This window comes from Dasypus novemcinctus, chromosome 16, assembly GCF_030445035.2.
Source record: "Dasypus novemcinctus isolate mDasNov1 chromosome 16, mDasNov1.1.hap2, whole genome shotgun sequence".
NCBI classification, from domain to species: domain Eukaryota; kingdom Metazoa; phylum Chordata; class Mammalia; order Cingulata; family Dasypodidae; genus Dasypus; species Dasypus novemcinctus.
In genome coordinates, this window is record NC_080688.1 from 58861087 (window position 1) to 58873366 (window position 12280).

Consider the following 12280-nt stretch of genomic DNA (forward strand, 5'->3'; position numbering starts at 1 on the left):
AAATCCTAAAGATAAACAGTTAAGCTTTCACTGTAGATCCTCATCAGACATTAAAATTGAAATGACAGCTTTACGGTTTATTAAAATTTTTTACATAATCTGTTCACTGAGATTTACATGCTAAGAGATTTTCATTCTGTCTTAAAGCAAACTGAGTTGAAGGGCTAGGCTAGAATGTCACCATTCTCTAATAGGATGTGGGGATCAGTCATTTGTCAGATTTAGGTCACTACACTCCATTTAAGATTAATTCATGTGATCAAATGGTTGCATTAATAAAAGTTCATAATTCATTTGTACTATGAACCACTGTTTAGAGATTTAACTGTTCCAAAGGGAATCAACAGCTTCATGAGGGCATTATCAGGCTTTTGGAAAATAACGGAGTCATTTATCTTATGATTAAACCTGGGAAATTTCTAAAATGATGACTGGGAGGTCAATATGTATGTGGAGCTACTGATGAAGTTATTAGTTTGTTCCTTTTCACTAAAGTATATTTAGCATAAATTTCCAAGAAAAGGTGAATGACACTATATACATTATCAAACAGAAGACAACTTTTAAAAAGGGTAGTTTAAAAGTAAACAATATCAATAACAAATAGTCATAAAGCTTATTTCTGGAGATTAATTAGAATGACTTAAACTCTGTTTAAGGTTTACTCTTCTGTAGTAGATTTTCAAGAACACATAATCTTCATGAAGGTTTACCATTCTGAGGATCATCTCACAACATCTAAGTATTGCCACAGAAGTCTATATTGCCTAACATTATGACCACACTTACAACCAGGATGCCATGTAAAATTCTGAAGATCTTGGGAAAAGTCTTTGAGTTATTGCCAATGTTTGAAGTAGTACTTATAAATAATCATGATTTCAAGCTGGAGGTTGACACCAGTTCTCTAATATTAATAAGCTTAAGATATTTCTCAACCATATTCTTAACAGGTCCTTTACTAATAAGAGTAGGCTAGCACATATTCATCAAGATATTCAGAGAGCTATTACCAACAAATATACTGACGAGTATTTTTCTTTTATTATGGAGTATAACTCATCACTCTCTTTCAATAGGAGAAAAATGGTCTTTCTGTTACTAAACATGCTTCTCAAAATATCACGTTTTTGTCTATTTTTTAACTAAGATTTTTCCTCTAATTTTAAAATTATTTGTTAGTCTGTCTAGCTATCTCTCTATCTTCCTGAAAGTTTCTCAGTTATCTTGGAGAGTCTGACTTGTAGGATTCCAGAGATGTTGCCATATTTCAAAACTATATTATTTATGAGATAAACAGAGGACAAAGCTTTGGGGATTATTTTAAAAGTCCTTCTGGTTTATAAGGTTCATATATAAGAAAATTTTAAAATTGCAATCCATACATGTTATAGTCGCTGTCTATTTATCAAGCTAGCATTTACCCCAATCACCTTCTCTAAAAACAAATCAATAGTTTTGGTTCTTCCTGGAATGGTTCAAATACTACATTGTTTTTCTTCTCCTGAAATTAGTGTCTGGTTAGAAATATTACTAATGCTGTCACCAGTATACTCTGTTATCCTTAAGCAAACAGTCTGATCATTACAGACAAATTAGGAAGGTCAGAAATAGAAGTTTAGAAGTTGTTAGACTGGTCAACATATTGCTGGACATATCACCTTGGGTGCAACAACATGAATGCTGAATTCACTAATATGACTGCACTCATACGGAGAGATCCTATCAGCATTCTGCTAAAGCCACCTAAGATTCAGCCAAGTTTACTCTACATACTATCCTCTGTTGACTTTTAATTGTAACCATTCCTTGTTTCTCTTATCTATAAATGAGTGCTAAATCAAAGTGGAAATAAGTATCAAGTCAAGAGAACAGCTGTGGTATCTTCTCACTGATCAACTGTGAAGATGTGTTACTCATTAACTTGACACCACAGTTCAACTTTCATAAGGATCTCTCTGGAACCACTGACATGTTGCTATATAGGCCAAATTTCCTATGGTCTCACCAGCGACAAAAGTGAAAGAACCAATAATCCTTTAACCATTATAGCTACTAAGGTGAAGTCATCTGGTATTGTGACACCAATTAGAAGAAATGCCACCACAATAGGTATTCTCTGAGAGAAGAGAGATGGCTTGTATGTTACATAGCACTACCACTATAGTTGTTGTAAATTTGTTGGTCCTGTTGAATTTTTCTGGTTTAATGAGAAGATGATGTTTAGTTGGATTTAGCCAGCTTCTTGGATGAAAACTATCATCGCGCTTGTTATCTTCCCCAATTTTTTTCTTGTCTATTTTTAAATGCCCCATAACTCAACCCTGTTCCTCTGAAATTTCATGTTGAGAATAAAGGAGAGAAATGTTCAGGAATTAAAGCATTGCTAGTTATAAAGGGATACCTATACTCTACTTGTGCATGAAGCCTGCCCTAAATAAAATATTCAATCATTCTACCAGGAAGAACTTTGGGTTTCCCAGAAAAGCAACTTACTTTGAAACCAAAGTTGGATATCTATAAAGGAAAGTATTATCATTTTGCATTTTATCATAAATGGGGCAAGAGGGGGAGGTTCCTGTATTATAGTAGGGGAAGCCCATTTAAAATTTAACAAATTAGCTATGAAGTAAGTAATCTAAGGACTATTGGTATTCCTGTATTCAGTAGGGAAAGCCCATTTAAAATGGTTTTAAAACTGTTTTTATTCTTTGAGGAACTCAGTTTATGACTCCATTAAAATACTACTAAGAAATACATTTTGAATTTCCATTAGATAAACTATTTTAGCTTTCATTTGAAACTTGAAGTCATGGAAGATGAGATAACAGCATATTTGGATAATAAGCTGGAAGATCCTAGATAACTGCCAGAGTAACTCACAGAAGTTTTATGCTTAGAGTACAAAAGTGTGTTTATCTGAAGAACCTTTGGGACTCCAACAGTTTTGCTTCAAAGCAGAAAGCAGGGTGCAAAATTTTGGCTTAGGAGCCTGGCAAGAAAAACATGTCTTTTGATTTCTTTCATACCAAGAAACTTGTTAGCCTAGTGGGTGGACCCATCATTTAGTTTCAAACTGTCATTCCAATGAAGACCCCCTATTACTTGAGCAGTCTCTGAATGAGATGTTCATTATCATTTGCATTAAAAAGAATTTAGAGAATTGGAGTATACAACTAAGCTTAAAAAACATTCTCCAGAATAATCCTATAAAAAAGTAGCTCCTCATCAAATCCTGTTGATTAGAAGAAATTTGTTACTTTGAAGGCAATTAATGGCTCTGGGGCAATATATTTTCCAACTCTTTTGGTCACAGTTTGTCTCCAGTTGCTCACTGAAGTAGAAATCAGCATGCTATTTACCAGTAGTTGGTCCAACCAATAACCCAAGTCCCTTAGAATTGAGAGCATTTTAGCAGTTCTGCTGCCTAATTGCAGAATTGATTTCTAATAGAGAAGTTTGGTTCTCCTAACTCCATCTGTCTCTGAATTTCAAATGAAATGTAACACACTTATTTTCCAGGCCTTTGAAGATTCTTGGGACTAAGAATAGGTTAGAGAAAATAAGCCTGCCAGGAGCCTTGGACCAAAAACAGTGGATATATTATTTTCTTCTCCAAATGATTGAAATAGTTACATAAAAAAGAAGGAGCCATAATGTATCTAATAAGATACCAGAGACCAGGGGTTCTTAACCTTTTTTGTTCTATGGACTCCTTTGCCAGTCAGGTAAAAACCACAGAACTCTTACTAAGTCCACACTACACTGTGTATATTATTTAATAAATATATCACACCTGCACCAACACATCCCACAAGAATAATGTTTATTTGAATTTCAGTTCAGGCTCATGGACCCGTGATTAAGAACCCCTGCTGTACACAGTGACATAAAAGAAGACACAGTCACTCACATCAAGGATATTTTCATTTTGTAAAGGAGATTAACTATTTAAAATTTTAACCTATTAGCTATGATGTAAATAGTCTAAGTACTATTGGTATTTCCCAAATGATTTTCTATTTCATCTTGTTTAACATGCTCAGAGTCTATGGATCACTATGGCCAAATTCATGTCCTTATTTCTGAATAAATCTGTTCTCTTTGCTATACATATTCATAACTTACCTACCTGGGCAGAAGAGTGTGGAAGAATGATCTAGAACAAAACATCAAGATTTTTCCTTAAACCTGGAATTAGTTTTAAGAACCCACTTTTCCATTTGCTTTCCTTTGTTTCCAGTCTTGACTCTTGGTAGTTTTCCAGATATATAAACTGCTTTAAACATACACAGTCACCCTCATTCCTTTATTTCCCTCCAATAAAAGAGCAAAAGGAACAGGTTTAGTATCATGCCATAGCTGTGTTGATGAAGGGAGGAAAGAGAAATCAAAGGAAAAGTGTTTACATCACCTTGGTTTTCTTATCAAAACACCCCATTTCTAGACTGTGATGATAGGGATTATTACCCACTTGTTTTTCTTTTCACAAACTGGGACACTGGAGTTTGTGTGGGTAAATATACCTCCTCAGTGAAATTAACAGCTTGTTGCAGTTGGCTTCCTGTTTTAAACTTCTCCTTTTCTCTGAATAAATATAGCCAGTTTTCATCATGTTTTAGGTATTGGGGCAGAGGATTGAACCTGGAACCTCGTATGTAGGTAGCCTGCACTTATCCTCTGAGCTGCATGGGTACCCCTGAGTTGGTTTTATATTTATTTGTTTTGTTGTTGTTGCTCTTTTTTGTTTGTTTGTTTTTAGGAGGTACAGGAGATTGAACCCAGGACCTCCTATGTGGGAAGCAGATGCTCAATCTCTTGAGTTACATCTGCTCCCCAAGTTTTCAATCTTAACACTTAGTTCAGAGCTACCTTTACGATGCATTAATGAAATTTTATTTTAACCAATCAGATGCCTCTTGCCTCTATTACTAAATTGCAAGTTCCCTGAAGGTAAGAAACATTTTTCAAATTAGCTTGAAACTGTCATAGCTACTAACACTGTTCAGAGAGCATAATCAGTGTCCAATACATAATAGTTTACTGTTAAATGAATGAACCTTGAGAAGGATAGAATTTTAGAATAGAGAATGTTTTAAATAACATGTAATTCAAGCTTTTTATTTATAAATGGGAGAAAGTGAATCTCAGAGACAATAAATATTTTGTCTAATGCCACATATTACAATTATGTCAGACATAGGAAAAATTAAGGCCATAAGAACTTTACTGAGTAGTTTATTTTTAACTGGTTTCCTTCTTCATGACAGAACTCTAGGAGGCATAAGAAGTGATACCAACTGAACCTATATTTTTGTTATTTTGATAATTCACCTAGATGTCAATTAGAATGCAATGTTGTTTTTCATTTATGTCATCTAAATCTTTTCCTAACAGATCAATATACAGGCAGTGTAACTCTATAGGAAAAATCAGAGTTTTTGAGACCTGTTCATGCAAGTATTCTGTATTGGTTTTCAAACAAAACCCTTTTAATCAAAAGATCATTGACATAATCAAGAGAGTAATACACAGATAAAAATGGATAGTCCAGTAGTATTCACTGTTCAGAGATGAATTTTAGAAGAGGTAATATAGCCATGTTGGATAGGCTATATCCAACACAGACTAAACTATATTTATTCCTAAGAATCTTCAAAGGCCCTGGAAAATAAGTGGTGCGTTACACCATGGACATAGTGCTGGCACCATTCTGGCTTCGGCATTTAGAAGCCATGTGACCTTGGGCAAGGCACCTACCTCTTTTGAAAATGGAGGAAACGGAAATAAGGGACCTCTGAAACACTCTCTAAGTAACTGTTCATGTGTATAGTCATTTACATGAATATTAAATGCAAACATGTATGGATTTGACTGTACAATTTCTGCTAAGGACCACTCATTGTGAAAGTTTTGTTTGAACAGTGGCCCAGCTATAATTATAATTATATAAATTATATAAATATAATTATAAAGCTCTGGCATTGTCTACCACAAAAATGGAATAATGAAGGAAATGCTTTGAATTAATGGCAACTAGTAAGCTGAGATATGAATAATGAGGTCACGCATGACATTCATCCCTGCCCCCCCCCGCAAGATGGCTCCCTTGTCTGTCTGCTCACTGTTATCTGTTCGTTGTCTGCTCGCTGTCTTTGCTCATTGTGTCTGCTCATTGTCTCTGCTCATTATGTCTGCTCATTGTCTACTCATCTTTTTTAGGATGCACTGGGAACTGAACCTGGGACCTCCCATGGGGGAGTGGGTGCCGAGCTGCTTGAGCTACATCCATTCCCTGCTCATTGTGTGTACTTGTTGTGTCTGCTTGTATTCTTAAGGAGGCACCAGAAGCTGAATCCAGGACTTCCCATGTGGGAGGCAGGTGCCCAACTTCTTGAGTCACATCTGCTTCCAAGAATGACATTCTGTTATTCAGATATTTTTATTAAAATATACTTCAGAATAGACATTTTACTTAGTATGTGAGCTTGTCAGCTATATATCATCTGTTAGGTTTTTTTACATTTGGCAGATTTAGTCTTGAAATTGCCAAGTTTCAGCTAAAAATATGAAGGATAAATCTTAATAATCTACATATCACATATCACATGGGTGATTAAACAGATCCTTAAAAATGGGTTGATAAGGAACACTTGCTGTTTATGAAAAAAACCTAAAGAGATGAAATAATTAAAGACACAGCAGTAAAGTTTGACAACTCAATTGTCAGTTTTGAGTCCAGATTCTTTTATAAACATATGTATAAAATAAAGGGTAAGCTCTTCAAGGTCATGGGCTGCAGTGATTCCATGTTTTCTGTATCATTATGGAATAATTAATCCAGTGTTATAAACCTATGGATCCTCAATCAAATTGAGGATGTGAGAACCACATATATACACACACACATACACAGATAAGTACAGACATACACTCTCATATAGTTATACTACATATTCATAGAATTACTGAAAGCATTATGATTGGCCCCTGCATCTTTTATAGATTTTTATATAGTTTATAGTTCACCTATATTTTTTCTCTATGTCAATGGAAATTTATCCTTAAAACATCCTTTAAAAATGGTTACCTTATAGAATATTTTCTCAATTTATTGAAATACATCACTCATACTTAAACATACATAACCAATAAGTGCATAATAGTTGTGAACTTACAAACCAAACATATATAACATTAAACAAACATATATAACATCTCACCCTACCACCAATAACTTGCATTGTTTTTAAACTTTTTAAACTAATGATTAAAGAGCATTGTCAAAATATTATTACTAAACAAAGTAGTTTTTAATTGCAGAATTTTTGACACCTTTAGCAGAAAATCCCAAACATAATTTATATTTTTTGATAATTTAATAATACAGTTTATGGATATTCATTATTGTATTTAACTGTAGAAATGCTTGCCTTTACAGCAAATAGTCCCAGACTTAAATACTTCTAAAATAAAATTTTCGTCTTTCAGTTTATACTTTAAAATTATTTTCTCTTATTCTCAAAATTATCAGTTGTTAGTTTGTTTTACTATAAAGCCTTGTGCTTCTAAAAATCCATTTTTTGAAATACTGGTTCCAAAAATCACAAATTAAAAAAAAGGTAACCAGCATATTATACATGACCCTAATATCAAATAGACTCAGCTTGACAATGTGATGGTTTTCCTTGTTAACAAAGTATATGAACTTTATTATATGGATTTTTTGACATTTCTTTTGGCTACTCAGAATAACTTTTGTTTCATTTCTGGATTATGATTTTATTTGATACACTGGTTTTCTTTTTTGACTGCATATTTAGATCACAGGCAGTTTATATTCATGTTTTTTGTTTTGTTTTGTTTTGTTTTATATAATCCATACTAGAATTTCACCAGTTGTCCCCACACATTCCTTCAGAGTAATTTCCCCACTCTCCCTGACCTGGGATCCAATTTAGAACACTGCATTACACTTATTTATTCATATTTTTTCTTCCCCTTCACCTCCTCCTCCCCACCCTGCTGTTTTTGCTGTGTCTAGTCACTGTGTGATCTTCTGTATCTATTTCTGTTTTTGTCTTCTCTTCTCATTTTTCTCCTCTAGGACTCACCAGGATTCAATCCTGCGGACCTCTGATGTGGAGAGAGTTTCCCTGTCAATTGCGCCACCTCAGTTCCTCTTCTCTGCTGTGCTTCATCTTGACGCTCCCCTTCATCTCTCTTTTGTGGTGTCATCATCTTGCTGTGTGACTCACTTGTGTGGGCACTGGCTCACCACACGGGGGCTCGACTTGTTGAGTGGGCACTGGCTCGCCACGCAGGCACTGGCTCGCCACGCAGGCACTGGCTCGCCATGCAGGCACTCATGTGGGCACTTGGCTCACCATGTGGGCACTGGCTTGCCACACAGGCACTCACGTAGGCACTTGCACGGGCACTCGGCTCGCCATGTGGGTACTGGCTCACCAGGTGGGCACTAATATGGGCACACAGCTCACTGCACGGGCACTGGCTCACCATGTGGGCACTCATGTGGACACTCACGTGAGCACCTGGCTCACTGGCAGGCACTGGCTCACTGGCAGGCACATGGGCACTCGGCTCACCACATGGGCACTAACATGGGCACTCAGCTCGCCATGTGGGCACTTGGCTCACCACGTGGGCAACCGGCTTGCCATGTAGGTACTGGCTCACCGCACAGGCGTGCTTTCTCTTCTTTTTCACCAGGATGACCCAGGAATCGAACCCAGGTCCTCCCATATGGTAGGCAGAGGCCTTATCACTTGAGGTTACATCCACTTCCCTATAATCATGTTTTAAAGTCTTCTAATTTGAGAAGGAAAGATAGTGGTTTACCTATAGTTAGTATGACGATATATGTGATCATCCAACCTGGAGCATTTTTGAGAGTGAAAGGCAGTGCTATAAAAAGAGTAAATAAGCATAATGAATATACAATAGGTCCAATTAGTACTGTCCTTGGAAAAATCAGGATTCAAGGCCATCCTATTTGTAGTATATGTTAATAGTGAATTGTTTCCAAATGTTTCTGGCCCAATATGTTGCTCATTGTGAAACTGGCCCATTTCCCCAAGATCAAAGGCTATGATCAATTCAGGAAATGAGTCTAGTTATGAACATGCTCTGTTTTCTCATACTTAGTGAAGGATGGACCTTTGTTGATTCATCTAATGCCAATGAGGACATCAGTTTGCCCTTTAATCTCTCTGCATTTATAATTTTTTGTATTTTATTTTACTTTTTACCTCAGATACGTCTGACTATCTGGAAAACCCTTCAAAGAAAGTCATATTAATAGAATTTAAATCATTTCTTAAAACATGTCATTTCTAGGTGGACTAGGTGATACCTTCATGGTGTGATCTGAGAAATACCTAAAAGGGTGAAGTGGATTTGGCCCGATGGATAGGGCATCTGCCTACCATATGGGAGGTCCAAGGTTCAAACCCCGGTCCTCCTTGACCCGTGTGGAGCTGGCCCATGCGCAGTGCTGATGCGCGCAGGGGGTGCCGTGCCATGCAGAGGTGCCCCCTGCATAGGGTAGCCCCCCACACAAGGAGTGCATCCAGTAAGGAGAGCTGCCCAGCGCAAAAGAAAGTGCAGCCTGCCCAGGAATGGTGCCGCACACATGGAGAACTGACACAGCAAGATGACACAATAAAAAGAGACACAGATTCCCGGTGCTGCTGATAAGGATAGAAGCAGTCACAGAAGAACACACAGTGAATGGACACAGAGAGCAGACAACTGGGGGGGGGGAGAGATAAATAAATAAACAAATAAACAAAAAAAAGAAATACCTGAAAGGAACCCATATTTTATGGTTAGTGTTATAGGAGACCTGTCTCGGAGTCTGGTGTTGAGTGAGCAGCTGTGTGAAGGGCACTGAAGGAAGTAGTTGAAGGACAGCAGAGAGCTCTGTACTTCCCCAGCACTCAGTTCCTGATCAACATACCTGAAGACAGTTCTTGCTAAACTGAAGATCGTGAGCATTCTTAATGCCCCCTAATAATGTCTTTAAGTAGTAACATAATCTTCCTTGCACTGACACTCAGTAGATTAGTCAGTATCTATTCAAAATTCAAAACTATCAAAATGCAAAAAAAAAGCCAACCAATCAGCTGGCAAATATGTGTTGGCAATAGAACATAATTAGTGAGGAGCTTTGCTAAACATCCATCCCTCCATCCCTCTTGACTAAATCAGAGCTTTATATCCAGGTTGGGAACAATTCTATCCCAAGTTCTGACCCTAAAATATCCATAATAATTTGTGGAATAAGATGTTTCCCATACAAGAGGTCATGCCATGCCCTAAAACATTTACACTAAGGATCAACCACAACCATTGTGAAGAAAAAAATTTTTGCAGCTAAAAAGCAATTAAAGCTTTCAGAGAAGAAGTCTATAAAAATCAGGCTAGTAATAATCAGAGAATCACAGGTTTTAATACTAGAAGAGACTTTAGGGATCAAATCCAAATCCATTTCATAGATGAGTAACTTGAGTCCAGAAATGCTAACAGACTTCTCTGGTTGGTCCAGTTGGCCAGTGGCTGAACCAGATACTAGTTAACAATTGCCTGTGCCATTGCTCCTGAAGGCCTTAATCTGGCAACAAGTGGCCAAGTCCAGAAAATGCCTAGGTCTAGGTTTCATGTTAAAAAAAATACAATCTGGATTATTTGGAGGAGAATTACTTTTATTATTTCTAATAAGGACAAGGATGATTCAACACACTTATAATTAAATTTAAACTGTATGTATTTTGTTAGTTTCCCTTAAATACATTTATAAATTAGAAAAGCATCTATATTCTTATATTTTAAGTTTAAGTAACATGGTTGCTGTATTTATGCCAGGACAAAATAAGACTTTAAGGATCAGAGGCATCCCATTAACAAAATTTGTATACTTTGACCAGAGTCACATATCACAATTTGCTGCAGTTTTTAAATTTTGTATTCCCACTCCCTATAATACTTATAACCTCAAGCACTTTGATGGCAGAAATTAAATTTTATTTTATTCTCTATTTCCTTGGCCTCAGGCAGTCTTTGGTATATGAGAGATTACAAAAGAGATGTGAAATAAGCAAGAGCTGAAGTGGAAAAGTGGATAGATTCTGGTAACTAGTACTAGATACTATCTAGTAACTAGATAGACTCAGTAACTTGCTGTATTGCCTTACCTAAATCAGCTAATATCTATGAGACTTAAATTTGTCATCTGTAAAATTGAATAATATAGTTCCTTTCAATGGGTAGATATGGAGCCAATAGGTGAAAACAATAAAGAGGAAATTTTTATCTCATTATAAGAAAAAAAATTCCAATAATTAAAGCTCTCCAAAAACTGCACTTATCTAATTCCAGTAGCCAAGTTCCTGATCAATGGAAGTGGTCAAACATTGACTTAACATTGCATTTGGTAGAAACATGGAAAAGAGAATTCTAATACTGGAACTTAATGTCCTTTCCAATCTGAGATTCAGTGATGGCCAACCCATCTTCCATGGAATTATAGTGGCACCACAAATCTATACCATGTAGAGTACAAACATTGAAACACATTGGGATTTGACCCAGGTGCCACCATTGCCTTTAATGAGGCAGTTACTTGACTTCTCTGTATAATACTTCACTTATATACAAGATGGTAATGATAATGACACTTTTTCTGTCTACTTTCTGGGTTTGTTTTAAGTGTAATAAATTTCGACACATGCTTAAAAGCAATAGTACCAAAAGAAAAACAAGGTGGTATTATTGATAGTATTAAAAATATTTTAGTGGTGTTCTCCTTTGTCCCTTACATACACATAAATTCTGTTAAATCACCTGTATAGAACACCTCCTGCACATGAGAGTTTAATAATAGCTTGGCTGTCAAAGAGCCACCATTTGTTTAGCCTGATGTACTCCTGTTTTGCTGCAGTTAAGACTAGCTTCAAAATATTTAATAACATTCAGATGTAATTACTTAATCTTTTTTATTATGTATTTATAAGTTTCCCATTTTTTTCCACAGCATAAAAACTCAAGAGTTAGAATGTAAGCAGATTTTTCTCTTAATCATTACCATTTCATCCACAAACAATACTCTCTACCTCTAGCCATACTGAACTATTAAATGCTCAATTAATATGCCTATTGTTACAATGATGCTGCATGAAAAGTAGCCAGCATTCATAATTTTTCTAGTTAACGTTTATGTGGTGACTGGGGCAAATCTGCTCCAGCTGTAGGAAGGCTG

At 36.2% G+C, this 12280-nt stretch overlaps 1 protein-coding gene across 1 annotated transcript in view; it reads right to left on the bottom strand.

The window, feature by feature from the left end:
- RIT2 (Ras like without CAAX 2) overlaps positions 1-12280 on the bottom strand; it is a 408812-nt gene that overhangs the window by 241072 nt on the left and 155460 nt on the right. The window lies entirely within an intron of this gene.